Source organism: Nicotiana tabacum, chromosome 8 (assembly GCF_000715075.1).
Source record: "Nicotiana tabacum cultivar K326 chromosome 8, ASM71507v2, whole genome shotgun sequence".
Lineage (NCBI taxonomy): Eukaryota > Viridiplantae > Streptophyta > Magnoliopsida > Solanales > Solanaceae > Nicotiana > Nicotiana tabacum.
In genome coordinates, this window is record NC_134087.1 from 121,062,434 (window position 1) to 121,077,309 (window position 14,876).

Here is a 14,876-nt window from a genome sequence, read left to right on the forward strand (position 1 = left end):
TATCTCTTGGCCACCAGTACTATTTCACCAGTCACAAGATCAGTAACTATACATATTTTGGACAAGAATTCTACCTTGTTTCCTTTATCACAGATTTGAGAAACACTCAGAAGACTGTACTTAAGCCCATTGACATAGTATACATTTTCAATAGAATGAGTGAGCGACTTCCCAACTTTTTCAACTCCAAGAATGTATCCTTTTTTGCCATTGCCAAAGGATACACTCCCTCTTTGCAGGGCTTTTAGTAAAAGAAAGTCTGTGGTATTCCCAGTCATGTGTTTCAAACATCCACTATCCATGAACCATTGTTGAATGCTTCCTTTCACTGAGGAACCCAAACAAGTTTGGGTCCCTTGTAGTAAGCAAGAGGATGAATAAGAGCTCTCTTAGTCCATGTAGGTAATGTGTGTTTCTTGTGAGTGGAACCTGGTCCCTCTTTTGTGGTCACGGTTTCAGCAACCACTTTGTCTTTCTGAACTGATTGATTCTTGGCTTGGACACTTTCCTTGAAGCGCCCTGTGTTCCCACATTGGGTACGAGTCCAGTTATCAGAGATAGTGATGCTCTTACTATGAGGGTTGAGAGGAGTTTTCTCCCTTTGGAACCCTACTCCCTGCCTTTTTTCACAATCATTAGGAAGCAAAGCAGTGGTAGCTTCTGAGGACCAGGTCCACTTTAGAGACCTTTCAAGATCATTCATTACTTTTTCTAGATTGGTTTGGATGAGCTCGGCTTTCTCAATTTCAGCACACATCCTACATCTCATAGCTTTCACCTCATATTCAAGCCTGAGTTATTCCTCACTTTCTATCTCCTTTCCTCTTTCAAAACTTTCAGGTTTTAACTTAGTCCACGATTTTACTATTGTTTTCCTTTGGTCTGCAATTTCTACCAACAGATCACTCTTTTCTTTTCTAAGGATTTCAATGGTTTTCTTATGGTTAGTAACTGCAACCACTAAATTTTCTCTAGTATGTTCAGATTCTTCTAGTTCTAAGAACAAGAAATCCATATCCTTTGCAAGACTACAAAAGGCAGTGATTAAAACATCAGCTAAACACATGAGTTTTTTTGGAGAATAGGATTTCAGATTTCTCTGAACGTCCCTGAAGTTTACCTCTTTGTTGCCATTGTTTTCATCATCATCTGATTGAGCCATCAAAGCAAAAGTTGAGTCATATCCAATCTCCTCGCCTTCAACTTCCATCAAGGAACTATCACCAGTATTAGGTTTATTTTCAGACTATTTTACTTGTGTAGTTCCTTCATGAGATATTTGCAAAGGTTTCTATATTTCCTTTGCAGTGTCACAGGTAGATATTCTATCATACTCTTTAGGTCCCATTCCACATACCAGAATTTTCTTGGCACGAAAATTCTTCTCCACAGCTTTCTTGTCTGCTTCAGTGAATTCTTTGCTGGTTTTTGCCATTGAATATGGAAATTTATCTAGTACCTTGATTGGAACATAAGGACCATTGCAAATGATATCCCATAGCTCACAATTCTTAGCCATAATGAAATCGTGCATTCTAGCTTTCCACCACCAATAGCATTGTCCATCAAACTTGGGGGGTCGGTATGTGGATTGACCTTCTTCAAAATTTGGTGGAGCCGCCATGAGGATCCTTTCTAGGTGTTAGCCTGATAGGAGGAACCTGCTCTGATACCAATTGTTAATTTGTATGGGTCCACCAAATCGTAGAGTACCTGGTCCTCTACAAGGTTCTACTGAGAGCACTTAATAAAACAGTAAGTAAATGAGGTAGAGGATTTTTATGTGGAAATATCCCACACAAGGGGATCAAAAAACCATGACCTACACCTGTAGGCTTTTAACTTCACTAACTCGTAATCTACCTATTACAAGCCACTTTACAATAATTCATATGTAAAGAATTTACTCAACTAACTTGTGGTACATTTATACAAGCCACTTTGTGACTATCTTAGTTACAAAGGCTTTTTCTAACTTGCGATGCTATCACCACTAGCCACTTTGTAACTCTACGATTACAAAGACTTTTCCTTATGACTAAATCTAGTCACAACATAAACTCAAGGAGTTTACGGATTTACAAGAGGATTCCTAATCAAAATGCTTCTAGGTAAGTAGTTTAGGAGATACAGTAAGTACAATAACAAGGTTACAACTCAACTAGGACAACAACAATCTATCTTTTAGGAACTGGTCTGTAGTAGCGTTCAACCTTGTTCTTCAAGTTTGTAAGGATTGATTTCTTTATTTTTGCAAGATGATTGAATGAGAAACAGAAACCTTCCAGTGATGTTTTTGTATAAAGCTCATTGGGTACATCTTGATCACATCACTTGAAATGATGTGAGTACTTTGTTTGGTTAGAGAATGAGTGGGCTGACAGTGTAGTGCAGTGCGGCAGAAACAGTGCCGTCAGTCACTTCATTTCCAGCTGTGTCCAATTGACTTTGTACGGCTATGAGGAAACCACAAGAGCATCAGATCCTTGTGTTGGTTCCTAGCTCCTAAAGTTGTAGCAGCTCACTTTTAACTGGAATCTGTTAAAGCTTGAAGCAATCTAAGTAGGTCAGGTTCCCTATCTAGTTCTTAATAGTAAGTTTGTTAGATCATCAAAACATAAGGCAAGAGTATTTAAGATATATCACATGCCTTTCACAGCAGTCGAGCCTTCTAGCAGTACAATTGCTACACCTCCACCTCCATCTTTAGGGCCACCATCAACATCAGTGCCGTCATCTTCTACTTATCCACTTACGGCGTTGTGAGTCTCCCAAACACTAGTGAGTCTCAACAACTAGATGCAGACAACTACTGCAAAGTTGTCTGATCTATCCAGTGCTGTTGCAGCCCAGACATTTACCCCAACTCCCCAGATTCCTCCGATAGTGGATGAGACTTTGAAGAAGATTCTAGAGAACCAGAAGACTATTATAGACACTCTGGTAGCACATGTAACAGCAATAGAGGAGCTTGGGAAGCAGGTGAAGAAGATAAGGAAATCCCAGGTTTCGAAGAAGTCATTTGACAAGCTGAGACGGGGGTGACCAAGATAGTAGCAGTTGGGGATCTTCCACTTGACTTGCTGATGGAGACAACTCCAGCAACATCAGCATACCCAGCAACACCATCAGCACCAGAGGCACCAGCTGGCCAGTCTTATTTACATTAATAGACTCGTTTTAATTTAATTAGTAGCTTCTTTTCTTGTTTAACTGATCAATAAATCTTTGATTTTCTTAATGCTACAGTTCTTTCCAAAGGTGGTTTTTGTCTGAACCAGGTGACTTTTCTCAACGATGGATGACGTGACAGCCTTCTTAAGGGATTGAGTCCATTTTTGATGTTTTAGTAAGATTAGTAGTAATAATGAATAAGAAGACCTAATTGAGTTGAACTAGAAGAGTCGAGCATATTTCACTTGGTACCAACACACTTAACTACATGCTTATGATTAAAATCAAGTTCTTGGAAAGAAATAGCTCTAGTTAGTGACCTTCTGACTCTTGTGTTGACTTAAGCAATCATCGAGTGGTTTAGTTGAACCATTAGTGATTTTCAATCTTGAATATGATTGTTGTGGGTTCTCGATGGTATCATCTTTAACAATTCAATTGTGTGAGAAGTGAGATTTTTGTTGCAAGTCCAAGTACCCGTGCGAATGATCTAGAACTTGCCCCGAATGTGTTTCTAGGTGAAATTCTAAGTTTTGTTTGGCTTGAGAAGTGATTGTAGGCTCTCCTTGACTTGCTTAAAATTTTCCATGTTCCACCAATGTTGTTATCCCTAGTCAACCTATTTGAGTCTAAAACCATTCTTATTTGATAACCACGTTACAAGCCTTTACCCATTTTGTAATGACCCTCTCTTGGCACCCGAACTTTCCTTAACACTCTTGAGAATCAATTGGCTAAAACATAAGTTTGGGGGAGAGACGAGGAGTTTGAAAGTGGTATCAAGGTACAAAAGAGAGAAGAAATGAAGAAAAGGAAAGACAAAGAAAAAGAAAGAAAGAAAGAACAAAAGAAAAATGCAAAAAGGAAGTGAATAAATTGAGAGTTGAAGGGATTCAAAGAAATGCAATGATACAAAACATGATGCAAAGCATGGAGAAAACAAAGAAGGGGAAAAATGAATATCATCAACAAGAAAGAGTGATGTTAAGTCTCTCTAGTTTCCCTAAGCAAGAAAAAAAAGACTCAAAGATTCGGCAAAACATGACCCAAAAAGAGAAAATGGAGTGCTTAAGGAAAGATGAACCCGTTCTATTCCAATATTTCTTACCTTAGTCCAAAAGCCTTCATTACATTCCGAAAAAGCCCTACATGATTTCAAGCCGAGTGAACTTGCATTAGTGGTGATTTACATGAGGGCAAGCATATGGTACTTAGAGCCGTACTTGTGACATTCTTTTGAGAGAGATGAGCGAACTTTTCACAAATTCTTGAATTGAGTGCTACATTCTTAAGTGAGATATGCTAACGGAGAGTAGAGGAGGAGGAGTTTGGGATCCACAATGACATACATGAAAGAGCGAGCTTCCTTGATGAATAAAGTCAACTCTTGATGCTCTAGTGTCACATTAGAACTATTTGTTCTTAAAACTTCAAATCATTGACTTGTTGATAATTCATAAGTGTTGTAGGTAATTGTTGGTCTCAATTGATGTTTGTTTTATTCACCTTAGATTAGCTGGAATAGCTCTCAACTTGTGGAGGTGGGAATTACTTTAATTGCTTGAGGACAAGCAAAAGCTTAAGTTTGGGGGAGTTGATAAGTGGGGATTTTAACTACTTATTAGCGTCTTTCTACTTTCGTTTTAGTCCAAAAGTGCTTAATTGTATTTTCGAAAACCGATAAAATGTGCTTAAATGCAAGAGTAATGGAAAATGAGCCACAAAAGGTGAAATCCAATTCGAAAAGGAGTAAAGTGAACTCAAGGACAAAAAGAAGGGAAAAGCATAATGTGCGGACCGCAGAATTCCATCTGCGACTGCAGAATGTGAAAGAGAAAGAGTGATTTAGTCTAGGAAAACTTGGGTAACAAGAATTTGGGATGAAATCAAGAGATTTATAGTCCCAATTAAAGAGTTGGACCTAGAGATAGTAAAACCCGACTTGAGCATTTTATCAACTGTTTGGTTCAATACCCATTTGGACTTGAGAAAGCCAAATTGGGCAAAAATCACACTCTAACCGAGAGGTATTGAGTGAGTACTTGAGTGTTGATTGCTATAATACACCCCGACCAATGAAACAAGCTTTAAATTCTACAACCCATTAGGCAAACACCTAGGTGAAAGTCATAGCCCTAGGTCTTTTATCATATTTGAAAAACAACAACAAAAACACAATTTCTTAGTTTTAATTACTTATTTGCAATCTTAGTTTAACTTAGCTATAGAACCAACCAAATTTGTGGAAGTGTAATCAAAGATAGTTCAAACTCATATACCGTAATATGTACTCCTAAATCCCAATCTCATAGCTCCCTGTAGAATTCGACCCTGACTCTTTTGGGTATTACTATTGCATCAACCGTTTCATATCCTCTCGAACAAAGGTGTGACTTGGACGAGATCAAAACCTCCTCAAAACCATGCAACTGCTAACCTACTCGCAGGAGATAGCCCACCTACATAACCTCATATCGGCCTTCTCCAACATCATTGCTACATTTACCTCCATAATGAAATCAATTAATCTCTCTGGGTCCACACTGATCTTCCAGCCATAAGAATCTCTTCATTCATTAACATCATCTGAAGGTCCAATAACGTGTTTGGAACTCAAAGCCATATTACATCCAAACAATAATTGAATACTCATATTTTCCTACATTCCAATCATGCCCTTCTCGTCACATTCAAAATTCCTAAGCATAGAGACCACCTCAGGGATAATCTCCCTTAAACCATCAACACTGGAAACGTTGATTCGATCCTGAAGTCACAATAGACATCCATCTCTAATAACTTCCTCGTAGGTTCCATCTCACAACATCGTGCCTAGAGGCAAACAAATAAAGGCCAGCATTCCAATGAGCATCAATGCATTCAATCAAGAACGGCGACACCACAATATTAACAAGAATTCCACCAAATTCAAAAATATCAAATCTCGACCGTAGGTAAATCCAACACTAGGTTGAAATGATAGAACACTTATCCACAAGGCGATGATAATGGTCTGCCTGCATTCGCAGGGAAAAGCATCCTACACCGCATATGTAGCATCTTCACAACTCATCAGTGCTCAATTGATAACAAATGTCTGATGTCGCGTACGAATGAGTAAGAAGGAATCCAAGGCAAAAGCTTCAATGAAATAAAATTGCACGATGAGGAATCAAGGAAGGGAAGTTCTCCTAACAGGAGGGTTTCCCCTCAAAGATAAGTACAGACGTCTTCGTACCGATCCGCAAAACTCTACTAGACTTGCTCATACCTCGTGAGACCTAAGTGAACCTAGTACTCTGATACTAAGATGTCACAACCCAAATCTCAATATAGTTCTTGATGACGCCCAATGTCGCTGTTAGGAAAGCTAACTGTTAGAAACTATGCATCCACCAGACTGTATAGAGAATCGGGTTCTCTGTGAGGTTCCACTGAAGATACTAATGAGCCGAACTATATAGCGATCTGGTCCTATATCAGTTTGGTATAGTGCTAACTACTGAACAACTATGTAAATGATACACATGATAAGTTCCCACTGTATAGAGAACCAGATTCTCTATAGGTTCCCACTATAAGGAACATACTGTAAAATCAACCAGTATAGGGAATCATGTTCTCTAATTGTTCTCGCAGTAGCTCGGTAGTAAGTAAAGAACATAAAGGATTTTTACGTGGAAAAATCCCAACTCAAGGGTTCAAAAACTATGACCTACACTTGTAGGCTTTCAACTTCACTAACTTGTAAACCCCTATTACAAGCCACTTTGCAATAACCCTATTATAAAGACTTCAACTAACTTGTGGTACTCTTACCACAAGCCACTTTGTGACTCCCTAGTTACAAAGGATTTTAACTAACTTGTGATGCTCTCACCACAAGCCACTTTGTCACTCTACATTAACAAAGGATTTTCACTCTAACTTGTAATAACACTAGTAAAAGCCACTTTGTAACTCTCTAGTTATAAAGACTTTACAACTTGACTAACTCTAGCCAAAACACAAACTTAGAGGGTTTGTGATTTTGGGTTTCCTAAAAATAGCTCCTAAGAAAGCTTGATAGGAGTTACAATGAAGAACAAATAATAAAGACTCAACAACCTAAGGACTTAAGATATCTTCGATATTTGATAAGGTCTTTGAGGTTGAAGCAGCTTTGTTCTTGAGAGAGGTTATTCTTGCACTTGAGAGAGTATTTCCGAATCTGATTTTACAAGTCTTGGAGAGGGAGGCCTTGTGTCTTGCACCAGTTTTACATTACAAAAGACATCATCTTAGTGATGTTAATTCACAATGGTGATGTCCAATCTTGGTTAGTACATGCCCCTTCTCAATGGGAAGTGGTTGCTGCACCGTCTACAGAACTGTTGTGTGTACAGTTGCAGTCAGTCACTTTTTGCAGTTGCTTTCCAGCTGTACTGTTGACTTATTCTTCTGTCAAGGGAACACCAAGGTATCAGGTCCCTAATCTGGTTCTTGTGATTCTGAAGGCACACTGCCCAGATTATCTTGAGTCGATCAACTTGAATGATTGTACCAGGCATGCTTCAGGTCCTTCATCTAGTTCTCTCATGAAGTAAGGTGTTTTACCTTCCTTGATTGTGTTTATGCATGTATGACATTACTTACAATAATGTAAGCAAGGTAGGTAAAAAGCCTTCCACAGAAAGTTGACTACTGCGTTGTTCCTGTGCAGTAACGCGTGCAGGCAGCAACTTTCCTTCTGGAGAGTTGACTTCATACAGTCTCCTCGAGAACTGGTAGGGACCTATTATCTCAGCTGTTCCTTTCGCTCTTCCTCAGTTGAGTCATTGCTATCAGCTTTGAGTACCAGATTCTTTTCTTTCTTTAGTTCTCTTCTTTCACTGTCTATCTTCCCCTTCATCTCATAGGTCTTCAGATTTCCAACCAGCTCTCCTATGGTCAGCTCCTGCAAGTCTCCTTGCTTTCCCAAGGGCTGGATCCCAACCTGGAACTTTGTGATCTCAAGGTCTTGTAAATGTGCAACAGGTTCCTTATCTGGTTCTGGATGGTAAGTTTGTTAAATCATTAAAATACAAGGTAAAGTACTTGAGCCCAAGGTACTTGTAACCTATCACTAACGGTGAACTACCAACTTAATTATTCATTTTATTATTTTTTGAAATCATGAATCTTATTAGATAGAGAGATCAATGCATTAAAAAATTGTAGATACACATAATTTAATTACAATATAAAGTAATAGGGTGTCAATGTAAATAAAACCATAAAACAATTCTAGAACACCCCAAAATTTGGTGTCATAAGTGCATGAGAATCTACTAGGAAGTACAATAACAATACAACATTTGTCAGGAATACAAGATAGATCGGATAAAGTAAATAATTATGATGGAAATTCTGTGTGGTGTGAATCGAATCATGGAATGCATCTCACCATAAAGTCCCCTTAGCAGTTGCGCCTATGCGCCCAAATGTCCACCAATGAACCTATCAAATCCTACACATTTAGTGTAGAAGTACAATATAAGTACGTAATTCAACGTGTAGCCAGTAAGTATCTAGCCTAACCTTGAAGAGGTAGTGACGAGGGGTCGACATTGATACTTACTAGTAGACCAGTAATCAAATATAACAAAGTAGACAAGTATGAAACATGGTAAATAAACTATGAGTACAGATATAGGCAAATAATACGGTCTACAGCTAAAATGAACATAAAAGTCCTCAATTATCGAATACCTCCTCAAATGGAATATGTAATAGTCAATACCAAATCAACGATCACATCTCAAGTCAGGAAACTCATGAGTACGCAGACTCTTTATCAAGTATTTCGCATGATTCTGCCGAGGTGAATGGTCCGATCACATAAGAGTGTGATACATAATTCTGCCGAGACGAATGACCCGATCCCAAAAGATTGTGATACATAATTCTGCTGAGGCGAATGACCCAATCCCATAGGAATTTGATATATGATATTGCTGAGGGTAACGACCCGATCCCATAAGAGTGTGTTACAATATCCTGCAGAGGCAAACGGCCTGATCCCATAAGAGTGTGTTACAATATCCTGCCGAGGTGAACGACCCAATTCCATAAGAGTGTGTTACAATGTCCTTCCGAATTGAACGTCTGGGTTCCATAAGAGTGTGTTACAATATCTTGCGGAGGGGAACGACCTGATCCTATACGAGTATGTTACAATATCATGCCGAGCTGAACGACCCGATCCCATAAGATTGTGATGATTTTATGGGTCTATGACCCCACTCACAAATATACGTGTGAGTTATGGAATTCAAGATAAACTTTCCGATGAATATGCACAATGCGGGAGAAATCCGAAAGTGAATTATAATTCTTACAGCTAATCAAGTAGCTCGTCAAATATCTAAAATAGCGAGTCTAGTCTCATGTCATAATGCAAATTAAAGTAATTAAACATGCAAAAATAACTCAATTAGTACAATTAAAGTATGGCATGAATCTAACTCTATCTGGACATAATCAGGAACTCTAGCATACGTACGGACGCCTGTCACCTCATACATACGTAGATCTCATAACATGTAGCATGTAATAAGTATAACACTTATGGAGTTAATTCCTCCTCGCAAGGTTAGACATCAGACTTACCTTGCTCCAAAATTCCATAACCGGCTCCAACGCCTCTCTAACACCCAAACCGATGTCCATCGATCCAAAACTAGTAAAACAACATACAAACCAATAAAAATATACCCCAATACTCATAATTTAACAATTCTTAACTCCACTCGAAAAGTCAACAAAGTCAACTCCCAGGTCCACATACCCGGATTTCAAAATAGTTTGAAGATAAACATTACCCATAATACCATAAACTCAAATACATAATTTATTCATAATTCCATGTCCAATTTTGTGGTCAAAATTCGAAAATACTATTTTTAACTTACCTTATGATATATGGTGAAAATTATCTTCAAAAATACCCCAAATCACCACACATGAGCTCCAAGAATTTAAAAGTGAAGAAATGAGCTTAAAATCCCGAAATTAGACGTTTAATACACCTGCCAGGACTCTTTCTTTGCGATAGAGGTCATCAACCATGCGATCGCAGTTAAAAAACTTTCCAGCATCGTTTCCTTCATCGCGATCATGGCCAAAATCCCGCGATCGCGATGTACAAATTTTGTTTACTTCTTCACAGACATCCTTTTGTATAATGGTCATAACTTTTTGTTAAAAATTTCAAATGGTTTGATTTTTTGAAAACTAGATTCAAAGGGCTACAATTCTTATTTTTTATCATCCCCAAATTCCTTATAGATTGCAAGATATAAGCTCCCGAATTCAGACTACTGATAGCAAAAAATCCTTCTATGCGATCGCGACCTTCCCTCTGCGATCGCGATTCACAAAGGCCTGGAATGCACTTTGCTTTTCGTGATCGCAACCCAGACCTCTGCGATCGCTAATAACACCCCTGGCATCAGATAACAACAGTTCAAAATGGTCTAAAAGTGGCCCGAAACTACCTCAAAACTCACCCGAGGTCCAAGGAACCTCGTCCAATCATTCTAATAAGTTTATATATCCTATATAAACATGTTCAAAGGTTCGGAAGATAAAGTGCAACATCGAAACCAAGATATAAATATCAAACACAATTTCTTAAACTCTCTTAATTTTTAAAGTTTCATCCTTCGCCGACCGCGTTCGAATCACACTTAAATATTTCGGAATAACACTAAATTTTGCGTAAAAGTCACAAATCACAATGTGAACATATTCCAAGGCTCGAAATCCCAAACAGACACCAATAACACCAAAGTCCACTTCAACTCGAACTTAGAAAATTCTGAAACCTTTAAAATGACATCTTTCAACAATAAGCCGTCGAAATTCTCCCGGACTATCCGATACTTAACCCGAACATACGCCCAAGTCCGAAATCATCATACGAACCTCTTGGAACTTTAGAATCCCGATTCCTAGGTCATTTACTCAAAAGTCAAACCTTGGTAAACTCTTTCAACTTAAAGCTTTTGGATTGAGAATTTTCTTTCCAAAGCGACTCCGAACTTCCCGAAAATCGAAACCGACCACACGTACAAGTCATAATACATGAAGTGAATCTACTCAAGGACTCAAACCGCCAAACAACGCGCTAGAGCTCAAAATGACCGGTCAGGTCGTTATACTATCAATGCCCTATTTATAATAGTACAAAACGTATTTTAACTAGAAATAGGAAAATCTATTGCTATATAATTATGACTAGAAATCCTATTTATATATGAATTAAATAAACCAAATATTAAATAATTTTAGTTTTCTATTATAATTTTGAATTAGTTTTTCAATATTCTCTCGTTATTCAAAGTTGTATACGCCTGACTTATTTGTTGTGTTATTTTATTGGAGCACTTCTCTCCAACTTTCACTTTTGTTGAAGCACGTGTCTCCAACCCTCATTGATGCACTTTGTCACCAACACTAAATTTTATTCAAGCACTTGTCTCCAACTCCCGTTTATGCACTTTGTCACCAACAATCTATTTTGTTGAAGCACCTATCTTCAACTCCCGTTGATACACTTTATCAGCAACAACTAATTTTGTTGAAGCATCAGTCTTCAACACCCGTTGATGCACTGTGTCACCAGCAACCAATTTTGTAACACTTAATTTTGTTGAAACACTTGTCTTTAACTCCCAATTGTTGATTCACTTGTAATCAACTTCCAATTTTTTAACCTCTCTCCAACTTATAGAGAAGAGTTTCCTCCTCATGTATAAAATTGCTTGCACCTCTTTAAACTTGCAATATTATAATTTTATTTTAGTCCACCTCTCTCAAACATTTAGATAAGAACTTTGATCCTCTTGTGCCATATTTGCTAGCGTCTCCTTGAACTTGAATTTTTTTCAATCCTTCTCAACATGATTTTTTTTTCATGCATATATAACTGGCCTGACGTTTGTCAACATACTCAATGGCCAGACGGGAGACACATATTGGCTAGCGCCGCCCGCCGGCAGCGGAAGCTTTTTGATTCTCTCCCAATATCGTAAAAGCTCTGATACCGATTTGAAGGAAAAGTATTTTATTATAAATCTTCCTGAAGGATCTCTTTGCAATTTTGTATTTCCTTCACACAATGAAATAACGTATCAATGCCTCTATTTATAATAGTACAAAATATATTTTAACTAGAAACAGAAAAATATATTCCTATATAATTATGACTAGAAATCCTATTTAATTTAGACATGAATTAAATAAACTAAATCCTAAATAATTTTGGTTTTGTACTATAATTTTGAATTAGTTTTTCAAGATATTGTCATTGCTCGAATCCAAAAAGCTCCAATTAGGACCGAAAATTCTCAATCATTGCATTACACCCTTGGTGATAAATATTAATAGAATTTGGATGGTTCAACTAGGTTTTCATTTTAATTATTGTTTCTACATTCTATACTTGGATTGTTTGACTTTCCTTCAATTTATATCATCAACTTATACTCCTAGTAGCTTTCATTTATTAAATATTAAATTAGTTTAAAAAAAGAAAAGGAACGGAAGAAAGAGAAGATATGTAAAATAGGATAGTTGGAAAATAAGAAATATTAACTACAGTATTTTAGATATACCATGAGATTACGTGTGTTATATTTCACTTTAAATTATTTTATTGTTGGATAATAGGTAGGGCAAATGGATTAAGAATTAGAAAGGGAATTCGTCATCTTATTTTTTGTTGGCCAAAAGATGGAAAGTCAAGAAAAGTAGAGGTCACGGACCAACTAGCTCGCCTCTTCCTAGTTCATATTTCTAAGGAGACATTCCTTCAAAGTTCTGACTTTTATTTCTTCAAAGCCAAGTTACGTTTTATATTTCTTCAAAAGCTAGCGTTGGTTCTGGAACGAAAACTTCAGAAGTTTCGCGATTTAAGTCATTTTGACTTCGGAGTGGATTGTGAAAATAATTTGAACTTATAAATCAAAGTTTAAAAATAGCAAGTTAAGCTACTAGTTTAAAACTTTTATATATATGCCCTTTTGAGTGTTACTATATTTTGACACAGAAATATAATCGATTTAAGTTTACGTGTAGACATACAAAGAGAAGAAATTAGAACCGAGATAGATAAAACAAAAGAAAAGAGAAATTAATTTAAATAGGCAGATGTGAATATTATACACAATTAGTATATAATTCTATATGTATATTGGCTGGGGGTGATAAATATTTTTGGTCGAACGAAGAAATGTGTAACTTCCCCAAAAAGAGAAAAAACTGTGAATAAATTAATACCGCTCTCTTTGCATTTTCATTATTTCCTTCTAGTTTAAGTAGACTTCTCATAGAAAGTGGTAATGAAATGGTGCTTTTTCATGACGTGACACACATTTGGTTGAAACTTAGAAAAAAAAAAGCAAAAAATTTAAATCCTTCAGTTCTCAGAATCGCAAGTCTATTTCCAAGCTGCTGTCCACCAATAATAGCTTATGGTCTATTCTTTGATCAAATTCTAGATTTTTGGCATCAACTATAAGGACCCATTTAATCATAGATTTTGTAAAAAAATTATTTGGATTTTTTTTTGACAAATATATGTTTGTCATAAATTTTATTCATATTTTAGCAAATTCCCAAAATTCAAAACCCAAAACAAGTTCAAGAGCTGGTTTTGGTCCAAAATATTAATATTATATTTTTTACAAATTGCCTCAAACTTTTGTATTTTATAAAAGAGCCCACCATTTATTATTTTGTAATAATGCTGCTTCGTCTTCTCGGTCACCTGATAGTGTATTATGTAGTTCATTATGAAAATTATAATTTTGTACCAAATTTATTTATATTCAGGACTATAATTTACGATAATATAATGAATGTTATTGATTAAGGTACTGTTGAATATTTGTGATAGTTTTTAGAATTTGTGGGTACAAGTCATGTTTCATGTTTTTTTTTTTAAAAAAAAAGTAAAATATATTTTGAAAATTGATGTCCAAACACATTTTAAAAACAGATTTGGAAATCTGTGGCTAAACGCTAGCTAATATTAGTTGATTTGTATAGTTGTAACAAGTACAATCCTCTAAACAAGTTGAGCCTTGGTAGTCTGTTCCTTGTCTCTTGGCCTCGTGTATGATGCCTTTGTAGCAATTGCAAGCTCAAATATGATCAAGAATATGTCAGCTTTCTGACTTTTAAGCCAAGGATGCATAAAATTTGGTTGCGACCTCGTCCTTTCCCAATGGCAATGAATATGAGATTTTATATGTTTTCCACATTGGAAGTAAAGTGTTCCTAGCAAATGCGATTTTATATCCAGAATTCGAACACAAAATATCTAGTTATAGGTGATAAAGCTAGTGTTTGGACATAGATTTAGTTGAAACTTGAAAAAATGATTTTTGAAAAATAATTTTTGGAAGTTGAAATTATGTTTGGACATGCATTTTATTTAAATTTTTTTTGAAGTTTTGTGAGTGGGAGAACAAGTTTCACCCAAAATCTACCCTAAACTAGATTTTGGGAACTTGAAAAATAATTACAGAAATTTTTCAAAAATAAATCATTAATCTATGAACAAGCAATGTTTTCAAAAAAAATTTGAAAAAACGTTGCCAAAATGTACGGCCAAACGGGGCCAAAGTATTTACCACTGTCACACTCCATGGTGAAATGAAGATGAGATTTAATCT